At 35.1% G+C, this 12,639-nt stretch overlaps 1 protein-coding gene across 2 annotated transcripts in view; it reads left to right on the top strand.

The window, feature by feature from the left end:
- Positions 1-12,639, top strand: part of POU1F1 (POU class 1 homeobox 1) — a 417,327-nt gene that overhangs the window by 383,852 nt on the left and 20,836 nt on the right. The window contains exons 1-3 of one of the 2 annotated variants that reach the window (XM_082743760.1): positions 2,763-3,398; positions 4,287-4,467; positions 5,981-6,089. The exons of the other annotated variant lie outside the window; for it this stretch is intronic. The gene's annotated coding sequence lies outside the window, so the exon portion shown is untranslated. Of the gene's footprint in view, positions 1-2,762; positions 3,399-4,286; positions 4,468-5,980; positions 6,090-12,639 lie in introns of those variants that run through there. 2 annotated transcript variants of the gene reach the window in all.

Raw genomic sequence — 12,639 nt, 5'->3', positions numbered from 1 at the left:
TTTTTAAAGACATGGAGAAATACCTACCCATGTTATTAAATAAAGGTGATGTAAATATATATGGATAGAAATTATTAACCAAATTTTATTTATTTGGCTAATTAAACACATATGTCCTAGTCGTGATTATTTTTGTATTTTTGTTTTTTGTTTGTAGTAATTGAGGTATAATTGTCATATAACATATTAGTTTCAGGTGATTTACGACAGAGTGATCTGCTATTTAAATATACTGCAAAATGATCACTGTGGTAAGTCTATTTAACATCCCTGCCCATAATAGTTACGATGTCTTTTTTTTCTTTGTGATGGGAAACTTCAAGATTTACTCTTTTAGTAACTTTCATATGTGTAATGCTGAATTATTAATTATAGTCACCATGCTTTACATTACTTGCCAATGGTTTATTTTATTTTTTTTAAAGATTTTATTTATTTATTTGACAGATCACAAGTAGGCAGAGAGACAGGCAGAGAGAGAGGGGGAAGCAGGCTTCCTGCTGAGCAGAGAGCCGGATGTGGGACACGATCCCAGGATCCTGGGATCATGACCTGAGCAGAAGGCAGAGGCTTTAACCCACTGAGCCACCCAGGCGCCCCATTTTTTCCCCTCTGGTTTATTTATTTTGCAACTGAAGTGTGTATCTTTTAACCCACTTCACCCATTTCACCTACCCTCCACCCCCACCCTGTGACAACCATTAAACTCTGTATCTATGAAACTATTTTTTTAATTCCACATGTAAGTGAGATCATCTTTGTCTTATTCTACTTAGAATAATGCTTTTGAGGTCCATCCAATTGAAAAATCAAACACTGTAGGTTTTAAATTTTAAATATTTTGCTCAAATATTAAATTCAATAAAATTTTACATAGCTCTCACAATCTAATTAATAAAAGGAAGAAACTCCGTGCTCTTTTTGATCAATATTTTTATTTTTATTTTTTTTTAAGATTTTATTTATTTATTTGACAGAGAGATAGATCCCAAGTAGGCAAAGAGGCAGGCAGAGAGAGAGAGAGAGGGAAGCAGGCTCCCTGCTGAGCAGAGAGCCCAATACGGGGCTCGATCCCAGGACCCGGGATCACGACCTGAGCCGAAGGCAGAGGCTTAACCCACTGAGCCACCCAGGTGCCCCTGATCAATATTTTTAAAAATATTTTTAAAATAGTCACTTCCTAAGTCACTGTAGGCAATCTGGATGGTGGGTAGATAGTTTTATTTTAATTCCCATTAATCTTTGGAAGGTGAATGTCACTGCCCTCCACCATACTTTGTATGTATTCTTAGCCTGGCAGTTATAAGCTATCTCACCAGGATGCCCAAATTAAATATTCCCACCATCCATTTTTAAATTCCTTGTCAGAACATACCTCTTCCATGTCCATTTGGGTTTCTGTGTCATGCTACATAAATCTTACAAGTAATTGTTATAATGGGTCATAACTGCTTCCTCAACCATGCCAGACCCCGTATCCCAGTTTACCTAGTTCACACCTGGTACACAGTACAATTTTTAAAAGCACTACTTTTTTTCTAAAAGCTATCCATATTCGGATAATAAATTATGTGGTCACCCTAATCATAAGAGAAGGAGACTATTTTAATAAACGGATAACCAGTGATAATCATCAAAGTCTTGTGAGTGGAGACACCTAGGGAGTAAGAAAGTCATGTTCAGTAATATCGTGTGAGCTGCTATGAATTAGCCTTCGGATAGCACTAGTTGTGTTATTGACTCAGTGCCAGAAGTGACATTTCTGTGTTTTTCCACCATTGACTCATTCTATTTTTGCCACTTGACTAAAATAACTTTTTGAACCTTGATTTCCTCATCTGTACATGAAGACTGGTATCAATTGCCAAAAGTGGATTGTGAATTGAATAAAACTATAGATCATCAGTTCACTGGAAAAGAAAACATGCAGCATCAATTTACAAAGATCTGCCTCTATTTGGTTACACCTATTTTGGTTACTTCTGTTTTTTAATTGATTTGTCTCTTTCTTTCACACTTTCACAAGGTATCATAATGTATTCCACATCTTCCTAAGAAGCCTGATTTCCATTTAGCCAACAGGGTTAAATTTGATCCTTTTATACTTCCCATGAAATCATTCATTTCAGGTACAATCTTTTAGAATTTAATGCTCAATGTTAATTGAAGAATTGCTCTTTCTCCAAGCTCTGCTTTCACTAAGTGGGATAACACAGCATTGCAAGTGACCATTTAAAATCAACAGATGCGGGGCACCTGGGTGGCTCAGTGGGTTAAGCCACTGCCTTTGGCTCAGGTCATGATCTCAGGGTCCTGGGATCGAGTCCCGCATCGGGCTCTCTGCTCAGCAGGGAGCCTGCTTCCCTTCCTCTCTCTCTGCCTGCCTCTCCATCTACTTGTGATTTATTTCTGTCAAATAAACAAATAAAATCTTTAAAAAAAAAAAAAATAAAATAAAATCAACAGATGCACCCCCTCCAGGATCTAGCTCCTCCAAAAATGGTGCGTGAGGCCTGGGAGTAGGTGGACACAGACATGAGGCTTACTCATCTCAAATACATAATTTTTAAAATGTAGTAAAAATCATTATTGTGGAGAGAAGTACATATGAAGAGATGTTGAGAGGATTGTATGATAGTTATTCTTATCCAATTTTTTAAACAATTACTTATTCAACAAGTTCCAGCCCTCCTCTACATCCAAGATTATTTATTTGGATAAAGTGAGATTTAAGTTTTTTGTTTCAAGTTGGTATTTGAAAATGGTAGTATAATTAGGATATTGTCATGGTGGCCTTGAAGACAAGCAAGAAGGCAGGCTAGTTGCTTACTATGTTTCTTCCAACACCCCCCCCCCTGCAGTTTTTCTAATTATGTCTTCTATTTCTGTCAGCCTAGAATGTCTTTCCTTCTGTTCAAGTACTACTCATTCTTCACAGCTGAATTCCAGCCTCAAGCTCTCCATAAATAATTTTCACAATGACTTCAACTCGAAAAATATTTTCCATTTGCAATCTTCTTTAATTAATCTTAGAATTTAGGGTAAAATACTTTATGGAAATGTTTATTTACATTTTCTCTTCTCTTTCTCCATCTTTTCTTTCCATCTCTTCAAGTGATTTCATAAAGCTTGAGGCAAGATGTTTTCTGGATTATGTTTCCAAAAGTCTAGATGGTGAGCCTTCAAACTCTCCAGGCTGAGAGGACAAAGTGGTGTTTGGTACTGGGAGAAAAGAGGACTTGCAATGATTCCCTGGCAGGACCCAAGGACTTCAGGATGGACACCAGTGCCTGAGGAGTTTCAATACTTACCCAGAGCTCTGAGCCAAAGATACCTGTGTCTCTAATATGGCAGAAACACAACAACGAAGCCTTGAAGGGACTATTCCAGCAACCCAGGTGTGGTACAGATTCCCGTCTATTGGTTTCTATTATATAGAGTGTTTACCTTCCTTCCTTCCTTGCTTCTTTTCTTTCTTGTTCCTTCCTTCCTTCCATCTGTAGCTCAGCTACACATATAAAGAAACCTTTATTTTATGCAGCATTTCTATTTGTAACAAAGTTTTCAAGGTTATGGATTGCCATTTTTCCAAAATTCAAAGTATCAAAATTAATATGCTTTTGGTGATTTTGATATAAAGGCCTTTTTAAATATGCATCTATAGCTGAATCTGCATGTGTTTCCCAATCCTTTTATTTTTCTTTAAAACTCAGTTTAAGGGGCGCCTGGGTGGCTCAGTCGTTAAGCGTCTGCCTTTTCTGCTCTGGTCATGATTCCCTGGTCCTGGGTCCAGCTCCCTGCTCTGTGGGAAGCCTGCTTCTCCCTCTCCCACTCCCCCAGCTTGTTTTCCCTCTTCAGCTGTCTCTCTCTCTCTCTCTCTCAAATAAATAAATATTTTTTTTAAAAAAATCAGTTTATGTCATGACTTAATCACCTATAACTTCTACCTGTAAGACTGCATTTTTTTTTAATAACAGATGCCTTAATCCACGTGTACTTGTTTGATATATGCTCAGAAACAAAGCTCCTATTCTGATGTTTTTCAAAAGTAAGCCAAGAGTCATGGGACCACTTATTAAATAACACTGTCTTTTCCTACTGATTCTTAAAAACATTTTCACCAAAAATGAAATTCTCACATCGAGATTTATACAAGTGATTTTAAACTTATTAGTAGAATTTGACAAATTGTAAATATGAAATATTAAAAATGATTTTGTTAGAAAACAATTCCACTGTAATGTTTTTAGGTTCAAGTCTTGTCTTCTCTGTCTTATGTTTCATAGTGTTACAAGTGACCTTTTACGGAGCTCAGCATTGATTTAAATATGCTGATGAAATCACTTGGCTTGCAAGATGTTTGATAGAAAAATGAAACCTTAAACTACCAACTGAGTTTGAACAGATGATGTTTTTCTGACTAACACACAAATATTCATTAAACAGAAGTATGTGTCCAAAGTTCAGGTATGAATAAAAATGAAATGGCTTTTCTGGGTGCTTATATGTTAAGCTCCATTAGGTCATTATTTCTCAATACCATTATGATTTGTACTTTACTCTTCAATATAAAAAAAGCAATTAAAATATTACAAAGCCCCCATGAACTCCGAAGAACTTTTGTTCCCATTACTAATCATTTGTAAACGGGAATTCTGAGGTTAGCTTTACAAACTTGCGTAATTGACTAATTCTAGGAACTTGTTCTTCTCCTATTTTCATCCCTATTTCCCTATATTTTCTCTCTGGGTTATGGGTAACAAGTACAAGCAGAGGAAATACTAAGAATAATAATGTAAGAAGACAAAATTCTTTGTCATATTTTACATTGTGCTTATCATCTCCATCATAATGAACTGAATCTTGCTTTTGTATCCATCACATGTGAAACATGACCAGCATTCTCTGTTTCGTATCTTCCATGCACCTGTTCCTACCTACCGTTAAATGGGATTCCCAATGGTCTTTAAACACATGATGCAAAATTAATCCTCTTCAACCCCTCAGTCTCCCTGCCTCCCACTCCCTCTAACTTATCCTCCTCTCTTTTCCCCTCATGCATTCCAATCTATTTGATCCCTTGGAAAATATAGAGAATAGAATTAAGACAAGTAAGAAACATGTTCATTTTGCTGTGCATCTAATCAGTACAGGCGTTTATTAAAGGGAAATGTACTTGGAAAAGTAATTGTCATGTGTTTTTTAATATTTTATAAATATCAATATTTATTTATCATTTATGACTTCTGAATCACTGATTCAATTTTTCATTAGAAATATAATTATATTCGATTTAATATACAATGTACTTTTAAGTGATCTTATTTTATAGTGTGAAGTGATTGGGTGATTCTGTCAGATTCAACTTTATATTCCATTAGATGATTTGATTAAAACTCCCTTTTTAATTTTCATTTATTCATGGTATCTTAATATCAATGCCATTGGTTTTATGATACCTACTGGTTTTATTTATTTTATGTGTTCAATTTTGTTATAAACATTAACCATTCAGCTCATTGTTTTACTCAGATTATCATCCTTTATGATTCAGAAGTTAGCTTATCTAATTTTAAAAACTTTTTTTGAAACACTTTGTTTATACACCCTACATGTTCTCTGAGAACCGTGGGAAGAACAGCTTTATCCTCAGAGATAGTTCTTTCTTCAGTGTACAACAGAGGGTTTTCATTTGCAAAATCAATCTAGTGCAAGGCAGGTGTCTCAGTGAAAGAAATTCTAATTTTATTTACCCTTTATTGAAACCTTCATTTTTTTTTCTTGAACTTCTAGGTTCAGTCAAGAGTAATGTAATTATGTTTGTTTTTATTCAGAGACCTAAGACCTAGACAGGTAATTAATCACAAATATATATATTTATACACACACACACACAATGTACTTAATTGCTATTATTCGGGGTATGAGGAAGCATTCTTCTCATATTGTCTTAATCTGTTGTCTCCATTTATTCCTGCAGAGACACATTCTACTTGCTTATTACAGAACTAAACTTGAATTTTCCTCTAGTCTTTTTCAGTTACTACATCGAAAGAATTCTAGGACTTGGAGAGATTACTAGTTTCAAGGTAAAGTGCAAATAATCAGAGATTTCTGTGAGTCACACTACAAGAAATATAAAAGAAGTATTTCAAATAAAGATATATAAATAACAAATTTATACTTGATGAACCACATATCTAACAATGTCAGGAAAATATAGGACAGAGATTAGTCTAAAATCACTCAGAGATCACTAGAATTACACTCACTTAAATAACATGTTGGAATAACATACTTCAAAGCACTCAGGACAAATGGGTCACAGGGTAGATGCTCAGTAAACACTAACAGAATCTGAATTCATATTAGAAAGAAATGTCTTATTATCAAAAATAGTGTTTTCTAATAATTGAGTACTAAACAGTATGTGCCTATGTGCCAAGAACAGTCTTCATCATTATTATTTTTTTTTGAAAGACTTTACTTATTTATTTATTTGTCAGAGAGGGTGAGAGAACAAACACAGGGAGACCATTCAGAGGGAGAAGCAGGCTCCCCAGGGAGCAAGGAGTCTGACACTCAGTGGGACTTGACCCCAGGACCTGGGATCATGATCTGAGCCAGAGGCAGATGTTTAACTAAATGAGCCACCCAGGTGTCCCCTCAGTATTATTTTTAAATAATGTCTCCTTATTATTGGAATTTTTCAATGTATTTAATATACAATGCCACTTAAATTCTCCCATGTCCATCAAGCCATTCATTTTTTCCCCATTTGAATTACAGAGAAACCTTTAGCCATATAAGATTCAGAGTCATAGATTTATGAAAGTTTAAGTCATTAGATCCTCTACTCCTCAGGTGATCACACAGAAATTTACAAAGATTTCATCTGCCGGTGGAAGTCTTGCAATATAAGTAGGAAATATAAAAGCAGCATAAATTATACTTTTAAACACGGTAGTAGAAGTAAACAAAGGATAAGTGGAAGAAGATACAAAAGGTATAGATAACATTTTAGTATGAATAGTGTTAAAGCAGAACATAGTATGACTGTCTTCTGAAAGCCTTCTCTTTCTTCACTGTGATCTGTAATAAGTCTTGCTTGCCTTCACTTTAATGAGAACTTTGGGAATTACACAGAAATGACTAGATTTTTTTAGTTGACATATTCTGCCTCTCCACCAAAAACCAAAACAAAACCAAAAAAAACCCAGCAAAACACTGAGGCAATCCCAAATAATCAAACATAGCCTTTGATCTCTACTAGAGGAAATGAAACACCTTTCTTCCTCCCACTTCACACCCCTGTTTACCTGGTCTCCCTCTACAAACCCTACATTAGATTATCTTGTATCATGAACTAAGCCATCGCCAGATGATTATAATTAAATAACCTCATTGCAGTAACTAAGGAAAGCATTCTGTTTCTTTCATCTTCAGAGATGTCTAAATGAAAAAAGGAGACACGCTCCCTCAGCACAATATCAATTAATTTGCCGTGTTCTGTATTTATTTCTTGTTACACCATACGATATGCGTGTGTCACTCAGACTACTAAGGAGCTAATCATTTTCTTTCCATCATGAGTTGAAGGAATAAAAATATCACTTCTAATTCAGGTACCAATAGAAAACATCTCTTGTGAAAGATTTATACACTTCAAAATATATCTCTGTGCATTGTGTGTTAATGCTCTCTAATGAAACTCAGAGCAAAGAGGTTTCCCAACTAAATTAATTCAGGTGCGGCAGTCCATTGTTTAGACAAGACTTACTCTCTTTAAGTGAGGGAGACAATGATAAATCTACCCATGGACTGTAGTACCGCAGGGAGACGGCCCTTATGGGCGAGCATCACTCCTAAGTCAGTGTCTCACCTTGACATTTATTATCCGTAAGTAATGAGTTTACCCTTTAGACAGCATTAAGAGAGCATTCATCTTCGGGAAGGTTGCAAGCCATTGACATTATCTCTTCCTTGGGCAATAAAGAACCTTGATTTCTGGATCTGAAGGAATTTAAGTAAGAATGAACTGAATAATGCACACATTCATTGCTGTTTTCACAATCAATAAAGAGCCAAACATGGCGTGTGTGACGGATGTGCACTTTAAATAATGTCTGCTTCCAGTGTGACGGAGTTCCTTTTCAAGCCATATGGTTGTATAATCTTTTCCTTAAAAAACTTCTTTGAGTAAAATTTATCATCTTTTCAAAAAGTTATGAGTTGTGGGAATTCTATATTTTATTGCCCCTAAGACTATCTGAATAAATTAATTTAGATTCATTTTCATATCCTGATGGGAATCCCCATCTCAATCCCTTTATCCCTTTTCTCTCTCCTCTCAGCATATATGTATCTGTATATAAATACCTATAAATAATCTATAACTATGTACAGCTATAGTTAACTATAGTATTTACTATATATAGTATAGATATAGATATGTTCATATAAATATATAGGTATATATATTTATATATAATGGCTCAGGTCATGATCTCAGGATCCTGGGATCAAGCCCTGAGTAGGGCTCCCTGATCAGGGGGAAAACTACTTCTCCTTCTGCCCCTTTCTTGTGATTTTTCTCTCTCTCTCAAATAAATAGATGAAATCTTAAAATATCCACAAATTTGATTCAGCTTGAAGTGCTTTGAATTGTAATTTGAGGAAAGGATTATTAATATCAATTAAACACATTATTAGATAGGATTAAATTATTCAGCAGTGTTAGTCCTATGCCCCATAAGAAGCAATGTCTATATTATTCTTGTAATATACCTGCATACTCGTATAGGTTTATACAGCAATCTGGATGTTGAAAAGATAGAACACTATATCTTTTAGAGAGTTATCCTTTTCCCCGTGTTTTCTCTCTGAAGTCATGTTACAAGAAGTCTGCATATAGAGGTTCATGGAGATAGGGAACAGACTTAGATACATCTCAATATCAACATTTTCCTTATATAATAAAAGGCAGAATTGTGTAGCTTGAATTCCTACACCAGCTCCACTATTTACTATATGACTTTTAGTAAAGCTTTAGGCTCTCTCTGACTCAGTTTCTCAGTCTATACAATGGCACCTACCTTACTGGATTCATGTGAGGTTTAAGTGAAATACCCATAACATATGCAGACTTAATAAGCATAAACACTATTATAAAAAGTCACTTATTAATGATTACTAATATTTATTGAGAGCTTATTACATACCTGGCATTCCTCTCCATGAAACGAGTATTAGAATTGTCTCCATTTTATGGATAAGATAAACTGAGACACTGAAAGGGGAAGCTAACTATCAGTCATTACATAGCTGCTAAGGTGTAAATCTTGAGTTCAAGTCCAGACAGTCTGGCTCCAGAACCTATCTATATGTCGTATCATTATTCTATAGTTTTCAGCTCAAACAAAAACATAGAAAAATCAGCTATTATTTCTTAATAGCATGTTTCTAGATTTGTATGTTTTTCTCAAAATATGATCATTCTGCCCAAAACTCAAACAGTATATTTAAAAAAAAAAAAATTCTTGGCTGCTCTGAAGAGGAGCTACGATGAGTGAACAAAACTAACAAATCGGCCTGGCCAAGATTTCAGCTGTATTTTCCTTTATTACTTTAACCTGATTAGACTTTTTATTTATATGATAGTTTTCAAATTATGTTACAATTATATGTATATATATATATATAATATGCTAAGCAATTATAAAGAAACTCTTGAAACATAATGAATATGGCAACTTAAAATGTCAAAAGGAATTTTTAAAGACTCCAAAATAACAAAATACAAAACAAACAAATATCTGGATAAGTGGCGCTTGGGTGGCTCAGTCATTAAGCATCTGCCTTTGACTCAGCTCATGATACCAGAGTCCTGGGATGGAGCCCTGTGTCTGGCTCCCTGCTCAGCAGGGAGTCTGCTTCTTCCTCTGATCCTACCCCCAAATCATGCTCTCTCTCTCTTTCTCTCAAATAATTTTTTAAAAAATAAATTTAAAAAAACAAAAACAAAAATTACTGGGCAAGAGAAAATGTAAAAAGCTGAAATTATTAAGAAATGTAAAAAGAAAAGATCAACGTATTTAGTTCATACCTAACCTATTATGTATGTCAGTGTCCAATATAAATTTAAAAGACAAACAAGAGGGGCACCTGGGTGGCTCAGTGGGTTACGGCCTCTGCCTTAGGCTCAGTGGGTTAAAGCCTCTGCCTTCAGCTTAGGTCATGATCCCAGAGTCCTGGGATAGAGCCCCACATCCAGCTCTCTGCTCAGCAGGGAGCCTGCTTCCCCTTCTCTCTCTCTACCTACTTGTGATCTCTCTTTCTCTCTGTCAAATTAATAAATAAAATCTTCAAAAAAAATAAAAGACAACAAGAAATTAGGAAAATTTCAATCAAAATAAAAACACTAAAAATTAACATTCTTTATATATTTTAAAACACACTAGTTGATAATAAAACAAAAAGATATTAAATAATGGGGTGAAATATACTACTAATTAACAAAACAATAAATACAAATAGCTAATACAGATATGAAAAATAGCATATTAGCAATAAAAATGTAAATTAATTAGTAAGATGCCATTGTCTTAACAGATTAATATTTAGTATTTAAGCCTAAGTATTTAGTTTTTTATTACTGACATGGAGATGCAAGAAAATTGTCAATTTCACTCTACTGGTGCTTTTGTAAAATTATAGAAGAGCATCACTCACATTTTAAGAACATCTTCCCAGATACCATTCTATCCATCATTGTCTGCAAATGCCTGACTGCTTCCAGTGCAAACCAATCCATTCATAAGTTTGGGCATCAGGAACAATGTTATACTTCTAGAACATGTCCTTAGCCATGGCCAATCAGGATGTATCTCTCATAAATGTAGACTGAAAAGCTTTCACCTGGCTAAAAGCTTTAAGACATGATCTAAAGATAGATGGAGAATCAGTCAGGCAGGGAGTAAGGAAAAGGAGATAGACAAGTCAGAGAGATTTGGCAAATGGCTTCCCATTTTCTATTTAGCATCTCCCAGTGGCCTGACTTTCTTTTTTTGTGAGTTCCAAGAAACTCCATGTCTCTTAATAATAAATAATTATTTTTTGCTCAACTTGTTCCTGATATTTAAAACCAAATAATAATAGAATAAATTGCTTGAAAAATTAAGCCAAAGACTAGAAGAAAATATTTGCAAAAGAGATATCTGAAAATAGATTATTACCTAAAATATACAAAGAGCACTTAAAATTCAATATAAAGAAAACTAACAACCCAATTAAAAAATGGGCAAATGACCAGAATAGACACCTCACTAAAGAAGACATACAATTGGCAAATTAGCATATGAAAACATGTTAAACATCATATGTTATCATGGAATTACAAATTAACTTAATGAGATACCACTGGACACCCACCAGAATGGCTAAGACCCAAAATAGTGATGATACCAAATGAGGAGCAACAGGAACTCTCATTCATTGCTAGTGGGAATACAAAATGCTACAGCCACTTTAGAAAAACTGGTATTTCTTATGAAACTAGATATGCACCTACTGTGCAATCCAACAGTCACGTTCCTTGGTATTTACCTTAAGGGACTGAAAACATGTCTACACAAAAATCTGCACACAAATGTTTTTAGTACCCTTATTCACAAATGACAAGACTTGGAAGTAACAAGATGTCCTTCAGTAAATGGATGGATAAACCAACTGTTGCACATCAAAACAATGAAATATCATTCAGCACTAAAAAGAAATGAGCTATCAAGGCATGAAAGACCCAGAATTTAAGATTCTTAAGTGCATATTACTAAAGGGAAATATGACAATCTGAAAAGGCTACCTACTATGAAATTCAATCTATATGAAATCTTGGAAAAGTTAAAACTATGTAGACAATAAAAAGGTAAGTGGTATCAGAGACTCAGGTCATGATCTTGGGGTCCTAGGATGGAGTGCTCAGCAGAGAGTCTGCTTGAGGATTTCTCTCCCTCCCCCCCCCAATTCCTGCACACTCTGTCTCAAATAAATAAATAAATAAATAAATCTTTAAAAAAATAATGGTGAGTGGTACCAGAGGTTAGAAGGGAAGGATGAAGAGGCAAAGCAAGAAGATTTGTAGGGCTGTGAAACTTTTCTGTACTTTTCTGACACTACAATGGTCGATTCAAGTAATTATGGATTCATCAAAACCCATAGAATATAAGAGGGAACTCTAATACAAACTGACTTTGGGTGATAATTCTGTCAATGCAGATTCATCAGTTGTAACAAATGTAACAATCTGGTGGATGATTTTGATAGTGGGGAGGACTATGCATGTTCGGGTATAAGGGGTAGATGGGAACTCTCAGCACTTTCTGCTCAATTTTGCTATGAACATAAAACTATTCTTTTTAAAAAAAAGGTTGGGACGCCTGGGTGGCTCAGTTGGTTGGGCAGCTGCCTTCGGCTCAGGTCATGATCTCAGGGTCCTGGGATCGAGTCCCACATCAGGCTCCTTGCTCCGCAGGGAGCCTGCTTCTCCCTCTGACTCTGCCTTCCACTCTGTCTGCCTGTGCTCACTTTCGCTCGCGCTCTCTCTCTGACAAATGAATAAAATCTTAAAAAAAAAAAAAAAAA

This window comes from Mustela nivalis, assembly GCF_964662115.1.
Source record: "Mustela nivalis genome assembly, chromosome: 1".
NCBI lineage: Eukaryota > Metazoa > Chordata > Mammalia > Carnivora > Mustelidae > Mustela > Mustela nivalis.
This window is presented reverse-complemented; position numbering and strand designations above follow the sequence as displayed.